Genomic DNA, 7,500 nt, shown 5'->3' with positions numbered 1-7,500 from the left:
GTTTCGCTGCTGTGGATTGGGGCGCATCACCTGTTTTGTCCTCGGTGACGCACCGATCACTGATGCAGCCGGCGAGCACTCCGCTGTTTTTGTTGTCAGTAGATCTTTTAGAACTGCAGTTCAAAGGTAACTCATGAGGTGAATATATATGAACCCAGGTAGCAGTTTCTCTTTAGGATTGAGAGGAGATGCAGGAAGATAATAAACAGGCAGGACAGAAAAATGAAATCATTATTTTAATGTTTAGAGCAGCAGGAACTCTGAGAGGCTGCAGGCGCATCAGTGAGTTTGCGGCCGCTGCGCAGGGGGAGGGGGGAGAGGGCTAAAGCAGGGAGAGGGGGGAGAGGGCTGAAGCAGGGGGAGGGGGAAGTGGGCTGAAGCAGGGGGAGGGGGAGAGGGCTGAAGCAGGGAGAGGGGGAAGTGGGTTGAAGCAGGGGGAGTGGGGAGAGGGCTGAAGCAGGGAGAGGGGGAAGTGGGCTGAAGCAGGGGGAGTGGGTAGAGGGCTGAAGCAGGGAGAGGGGGAAGTGGGCTGAAGCAGGGGGAGGGGGAGAGGGCTGAAGCAGGGGGAGGGGGAGAGGGCTGAAGCAGGGGGAGGGGGAGAGGGCTGAAGCAGGGAGAGGGGGAAGTGGGTTGAAGCAGGGGGAGTGGGGAGAGGGCTGAAGCAGGGAGAGGGGGAAGTGGGCTGAAGCAGGGGGAGGGGGAGAGGGCTGAAGCAGGGGGAGGGGGAGAGGGCTGAAGCAGGGAGAGGGGGAAGTGGGCTGAAGCAGGGGGAGGGGGAAGTGGGTTGAAGCAGGGGGAGTGGGGAGAGGGCTGAAGCAGGGAGAGGGGGAAGTGGGTTGAAGCAGGGGGAGTGGGGAGAGGGCTGAAGCAGGGAGAGGGGGAAGTGGGCTGAAGCAGGGGGAGGGGGAGAGGGCTGAAGCAGGGGGAGGGGGAGAGGGCTGAAGCAGGGAGAGGGGGAAGTGGGCTGAAGCAGGGGGAGGGGGAGAGGGCTGAAGCAGGGAGAGGGGGAAGTGGGTTGAAGCAGGGGGAGTGGGGAGAGGGCTGAAGCAGGGAGAGGGGGAAGTGGGCTGAAGCAGGGGGAGGGGGAGAGGGCTGAAGCAGGGAGAGGGGGAAGTGGGTTGAAGCAGGGGGAGTGGGGAGAGGGCTGAAGCAGGGGGAGGGGGGAGAGGGCTAAAGCAGGGAGAGGGGGGAGAGGGCTGAAGCAGGGGGAGGGGGAAGTGGGCTGAAGCAGGGGGAGGGGGAAGTGGGTTGAAGCAGGGGGAGGGGGAGAGGGCTGAAGCAGGGGGAGGGGGAGAGGGCTGAAGCAGGGAGAGGGGGAAGTGGGCTGAAGCAGGGGGAGGGGGAAGTGGGCTGAAGCAGGGAGAGGGGGAAGTGGGCTGAAGCAGGGGGAGGGGGAGAGGGCTGAAGCAGGGGGAGGGGGAGAGGGCTGAAGCAGGGAGAGGGGGAAGTGGGCTGAAGCAGGGGGAGGGGGAAGTGGGTTGAAGCAGGGGGAGTGGGGAGAGGGCTGAAGCAGGGAGAGGGGGAAGTGGGCTGAAGCAGGGGGAGGGGGAGAGGGCTGAAGCAGGGGGAGGGGGAGAGGGCTGAAGCAGGGAGAGGGGGAAGTGGGCTGAAGCAGGGGGAGGGGGAGAGGGCTGAAGCAGGGAGAGGGGGAAGTGGGCTGAAGCAGGGGGGGGGGAGAGGGCTGAAGCAGGGGGAGGGGGAGAGGGCTGAAGCAGGGGGAGGGGGAGAGGGCTGAAGCAGGGAGAGGGGGAAGTGGGCTGAAGCAGGGGGGGGGAGAGGGCTGAAGCAGGGGGAGGGGGAGAGGGCTGAAGCAGGGAGAGGGGGAAGTGGGCTGAAGCAGGGGGGGGGGAGAGGGCTGAAGCAGGGGGAGGGGGAGAGGGCTGAAGCAGGGAGAGGGGGAAGTGGGCTGAAGCAGGGGGAGGGGGAGAGGGCTGAAGCAGGGGGAGGGGGAGAGGGCTGAAGCAGGGAGAGGGGGGAGAGGGCTGAAGCGGAGCAGTATAGATGCAGAAACTATCGTTGTTAAGAGATGTTTACCTTAGAAAATGTGGGCACAATTTTAATTGTCAAAAACTCCAGTGAATCCAAAATTAGTTTAAAAATTTCTCCAGAGAGAGGTTTTGTGACAAAATGTTGTACCAAATGCACAAACAATGGTGAAATGGCTCCAAAAGTAAAGCAGAAAACCGCCCAGATGGATAAAAATGTCCCTGATGACATCTGAGGGTTCAAAGTAAAGGTTTTCCCTTTTGGGAATGCTGTTTTACGAACGCTGGAACGTTCATATCAGTTATGTGAGGCACATCACCACTCTGCCCGTTCTCTCTTCCTCTTTACATTTGCAGCTGCTGCTCGTTAAACACAGCATTGCAACTTTGGGTCTTAAAGGTTGAATTTTACAATCCTCAGCAGGCCTTTCAGTTAAACGCCTGTACATTTATAATGATTCCTTTTATTTATTGTTGCACACGAGTGGGGTCAAGTGAAACATTTTATTAATATTTAGCATTGTTGGTGCTGAATGAACATTTTCATGGTTTTGTAGCTGATTTTAGTGAGGTTAGTGCGCATCGGAGCCATAAACGCTAATGATGGTCTTGGTTTCCTCATTTTTGGCTTCGGCCAAGTGTGTGTGTGTGTGTGTGTGTGTGTGTGTGTGTGTGTGTGTGTGTGTGTGTGTGTGGTGGCGGCAGACATCTCTTGAGTTATTTCTGAAATTTCCTCTGAACATCGGAGCTGTGACTCACTGTTTGTGTTCAGCTGACGGGTTAGAGGGCTCGTTTGTTTCGACTGCTGACCCGGTGGGACCTGGGGTGACCCGGTTGGTCCTGGGGTGACCCGGTTGGTCCTGGGGCATCGGGTCAAGTGTTCTGGTTCTCTGGCTTTGACTGGATCTGTATTCATGCCATCAGTCATACTGGATTAATATGGATCTCAGTCCTCTAACCGGTTCTGACCCGACTCCAGCAGTACCAGCTGCATCTAGTACTGTTGTCTTTGCCGTGGTTCAGGTTCGGGTTTTCGTGCAGACAAACATCAAAGCTAATTTTATGATGTTTTCCCTGTCTACTCGTTAAAACCAGTAACCATGACAACTCTGGGAGGACTCCAGAGGAAACGAACCCGTTCAGAACCAGTTCTTAATTTGTTCTGACAACATTTGAATAAAATCGTTGACGTAGTGGATGAATCCACGGAAACCGAACCGCTTCTGCTGCTTCCTGTTTGTGGATAATTGGACTCTTTGTGAGGCAGGGACGGAGACCTTTGGGTCTATAGACGGGTTCTGCTCCAGTTTCTGGGTCTGGGTCCAGTTGGTGGAAGCAGACGTGTCTGTTGCTGCTGGGGGTGGCTTCACAGCGCTGCGTCTGGGCATCAGAGAGCCGGCTCGCCTTCATGTGGGCCGCCGCTGTGTTGAATTATTGAGCATCCAGAGGAGACTCACCCCAGAGCCAGCAGCTGGTGCTGCCCGGGCCGGGTCTGGGTTCTGGCAGATTAACAGAGCCTGACTGAATGTTCATCATCATCAATGGTTGATTGCTGATTGGCTGCACCTGGCAGTAAGGCATTTCCTGTTTTCAGTGTTGCACTCCGTGTAGCTGTTTGGTGTTTGGGGCTCGCTAAAGCTGATTTAATTTCTCTGTACTAGGATATCTCTGAGTTATCGTAGCGCTAAAGCACGCTACAACACACATTTTCTGTTGTTCCACCTAGCTTTTAGGGAACCATTTGAGTTCGCACGCAGTTTATTTGGTGTTGATATTACGTCCCCGGCTCTCTAGGAGAGATGAGGAGGGGAGTAATAGAATGAGTGTGTGGGTTAAACAATAACAGAGTGCGGTGTCGCTTAAAAAACAAGGATTTATTACAAAAAAAGAGGGAATATTCACAAAGGACCTAAAATGCAATATTATATACAAAACAAAAGGATCAATATTAAAAAGGAGAAACGAAAAGCGCCAACCCAGACGGGGATGGGGAGAAAACAACCAAGAATATATATATTCCAAAAGGGGAGATCCAAAGCCTAAGTTAAATGTGGTCCGAAGTCAAATTGCCGAATTGTCGAATCCTAAATCCAAAACCGAGATCACCGAAGACTAATTATGTCGAGTTTTACCAAAGAGCGAACGAGGAGAAGAGAATAGAATAAACTGTTTCCAGTCTACTCTACCCTTGGACCTTCTCCTCGACTTAGAGCAGGAAGGCAGCTTTTAACAGCTGCCAAGTGATTTCAGTAATTGGTAACAGCTGGTTACCAGGAGACAGGCGAGGCCAAGGCCTCTGGGGCCATCTTGTGGCCGAAAAGGGGCACGGCACATAACAGTTGAACAGTTTTCTCGTCCAGTTAGCTTAGCCTCAGCACGGCTATGGCTACTTCTGTCTCTGCTTCTCCGTCTCCTATCTCTTGCTCTCTGTGTCAGATGTTTAGTTACTCCTCTGCCTCCTTTAGCGATAATGGTACGTGTAATAAATGTAGCATTTTTGTAGCTTTGGAGGCGAGGGTGTCGGAATTGGAGTCCCGGCTCCGCGCTGTTGAAAAACCCATAAACAGCCATAGCTACTTAGCTAGCGTGGGGCTAACTAGCTCAGAACCACCCCGTAGCGGTCCTCCAGCAGAACCCGAGCAGCCGGGACCTCAGGCCGGCTGGGTGACGGTACGCAGGAAGCATAGAACCCAGCCCGTGGGCCACCACCAACCCGTCCACGTTTCTAATAGATTTTCCCCGCTCAGTGACGCACCCACTGACAAGCCGACTCTGACCATTGGCAGCTCCATAGTCAGAAACGTGGCATTAGATCAGGGGTGTCCAACTCAAACTCACACGGGGCCGAAATGAAACTCTGGGACGGAGTCGAGGGCCAAACTTAATATTTTTTGAAAAAGTGACGCAAATTTGCACATTTTCTTTATCAACATAAATGCAATTTAGAACCTTTAAATTTGGAAACAAACATATTTCTGCATTAACTGAATGTGGAATAACCAAATTACACACGAGCAAGTCAGTTTTAAATAAAAGGCATCAGTGGTATTCATTACTTGTGGTATAATCAGCATTTTTAAATCTATTCAGGATTTATGTTTTCTTGTTTATTCATTTTTCTTATGTTTTATTCTCCTTTTTTCTCCTGTAATACGTGTCATCGCTGCTGTGACGTCTAGCTTTCCCCACTGAGGAACAATAAAGGGATTTTCTATTCTATTCATCTATCTGCAGCCTTTCCACTTCCTGTTTACTGTAGGTTAAATCTTTGCTCACGGGCCAACAACAAAATAAAATATCATTTTATCTTAAATGAAAACGCAACATCTCACCTGTTAACTTTCCTGTTTTGGAGCAGAAAACGAGCATCAAACCAACATATTTAAAGCTCAGTTTGCTCCACTGGTTTACTGTGATGCTCACCTGTTCCAGCAGATACCTGCATCATGGGGTTGATCTGAGCTGAGGAGGAGACTCCTGTTGTTTTGTTCATCTTCATCATAATAATGACAACATTAGAGGACAACAGGTGCTCACATAGGTTTGTGCTGATGAACATGTCTGAGCAGCTTGACCACGTTGTTGTGTGTCGGGGAGGAAACACAACCACAGAGCCGTGCTGGTTTGAGCGTGTCGCTGCTCGCTGGAGTTATATCGGCTCTGTCTGGACGTTAGTTGGAAAACTTTCTCTTTAAGTCGTGAACACGTTACTGAGCGGCTAGAATCTCCGTTTCTGGGCTTCAACATCAGAAAACAGCTGAGTGAACTCGGCGCTGAGTGAGAGGAGTGTGTAGTTTGTCCGAGACAGCGGAGCTGCACACCGGCAGCAGGCGCTGAAAAAACACAAAGGAGGGGGCGCGTCGGCTCTGCGCTGACGCAGCAAAGCATCATGGGAGTTGAAGTCTTTGCGGTAAAATTGGCCAGGGGGTCAGTTTTAATATATTTTTGACATTTATCTCGCGGGCCACATAAAAATGCTCCGCGGGCCGCATCTGGCCCGCGGGCCTTGACTCTGACATATGTGCATTAGAGGCTCCAGCAACCATAGTTAAATGTTTACCTGGGGCCAGAGCGGGCGACATCAAATCTGATCTGAAACTGCTGGCTAAGGATAAGCGTAAATACAGTAAGATTGTTATTCACGCTGGCGGTAACGACACCCGGTTACGCCAGTCGGAGGTCACTAAAATTAATGTTGCTTCGGTGTGTAAGTTTGCCAAAACAATGTCGGACTCCGTAATTTTCTCTGGCCCCCTGCCTGATCGGACCAGTGACGACATGTTTAGCCGCATGCTGTCCTTCAACCGCTGGTTGTCTAGGTGGTGTCCTGAAAACAACGTGGGCTACATTGATAATTGGAAAACTTTTTGGGGAAAACCTGGTCTGATGCGGAGAGACGGCATCCATCCCTCTTTGGATAGAGCAGCTCTTCTTTCTAGGAGCATGGCCAGTTTTATTAGTCCTCCATGACAACCCAGGGTCCAGACCAGGAAGCAGAGTCGTAGTTTAACCCACCCCTCTGCAGCTTCTGTACTGTAACCCACCCACTACCCCATAGAGACAGTGTCCTGCCCACGGCCAAAACCACACAGATTAAATATCAGGCTTAATAAAGCAAATCATGGAAATCTCATAAATATTAGAACAAATTCAACTGAGCAGAAAACTAGAAAAATTAAATGTGGGTTGTTGAACATTAGATCCATTTTTTCTAAGACTTTGTTAGTTAATGACTTGATTTGTGATAATCAGATCTCTTTGTTGGGTTATTAATGTGATTTTAGTCATTTTTGCAACATCCTACCTGAAGCATCAGAGACCTGGAGATGAGTGAGGTCATACCTGGATGTAATAACAGGTGAACGTGTGATTACTCATGTTGTCCTTGTTGTGACGAGGCTTGTTATCTTCTCCTGGCGACTTAAATCTGTTTCACAGGCCCAAATGATGCAGACGCAGCTTATTTATTAGAAGTGACGCGCAGCTGTTCTGGGTCATTTTCTGCAGAACCAGGACCCACCTACAGTCCCGCCCTGCTACAGAAGAGGAGATGTTCACCAGTAGTGCAATTATATGTAAAATAAATAAGTGTGTGTTGTAGTGAGCTTCACAGCCTGCTGCTGCATGATAGCAGTCCCGTCCGGCGGGGCTGTAGGAGTGTGTGCGGCGGGGCTGTAGGAGTGTGTGCGGCGGGGCTGTAGGAGTGTGTGCGGCGGGGTTGTAGGAGTGTGTGCGGCGGGGCTGTAGGAGTGTGTGCGGCGGGGCTGTAGGAGTGTGTGCGGCGGGGCTGTAGGAGTGTGTGCGGCGGGGCTGTAGGAGTGTGTGCGGCGGGGTTGTAGGAGTGTGTGCGGCGGGGTTGTAGGAGTGTGTGCGGCGGGGCTGTAGGAGTGTGTGCGGCGGGGCTGTAGGAGTGTGTGCGGCGGGGTTGTAGGAGTGTTGTGCGGCGGGGTTGTAGGAGTGTGTGCGGCGGGGTTGTAGGAGTGTGTGCGGCGGGGCTGTAGGAGTGTGTGCAGCG

The 7,500-nt window shown here is 51.9% G+C and overlaps 1 protein-coding gene across 1 annotated transcript in view; it reads left to right on the top strand.

The window, feature by feature from the left end:
- The window catches only part of lyrm4 (LYR motif containing 4), a 31,955-nt gene that overhangs the window by 1,245 nt on the left and 23,210 nt on the right, over positions 1-7,500 (top strand). The gene's annotated exons all lie outside the window — the stretch shown is intronic.

The sequence above is a fragment of the Nothobranchius furzeri genome, chromosome 7 (assembly GCF_043380555.1).
Source record: "Nothobranchius furzeri strain GRZ-AD chromosome 7, NfurGRZ-RIMD1, whole genome shotgun sequence".
NCBI classification, from domain to species: Eukaryota; Metazoa; Chordata; class Actinopteri; order Cyprinodontiformes; family Nothobranchiidae; genus Nothobranchius; species Nothobranchius furzeri.
This window is presented reverse-complemented; position numbering and strand designations above follow the sequence as displayed.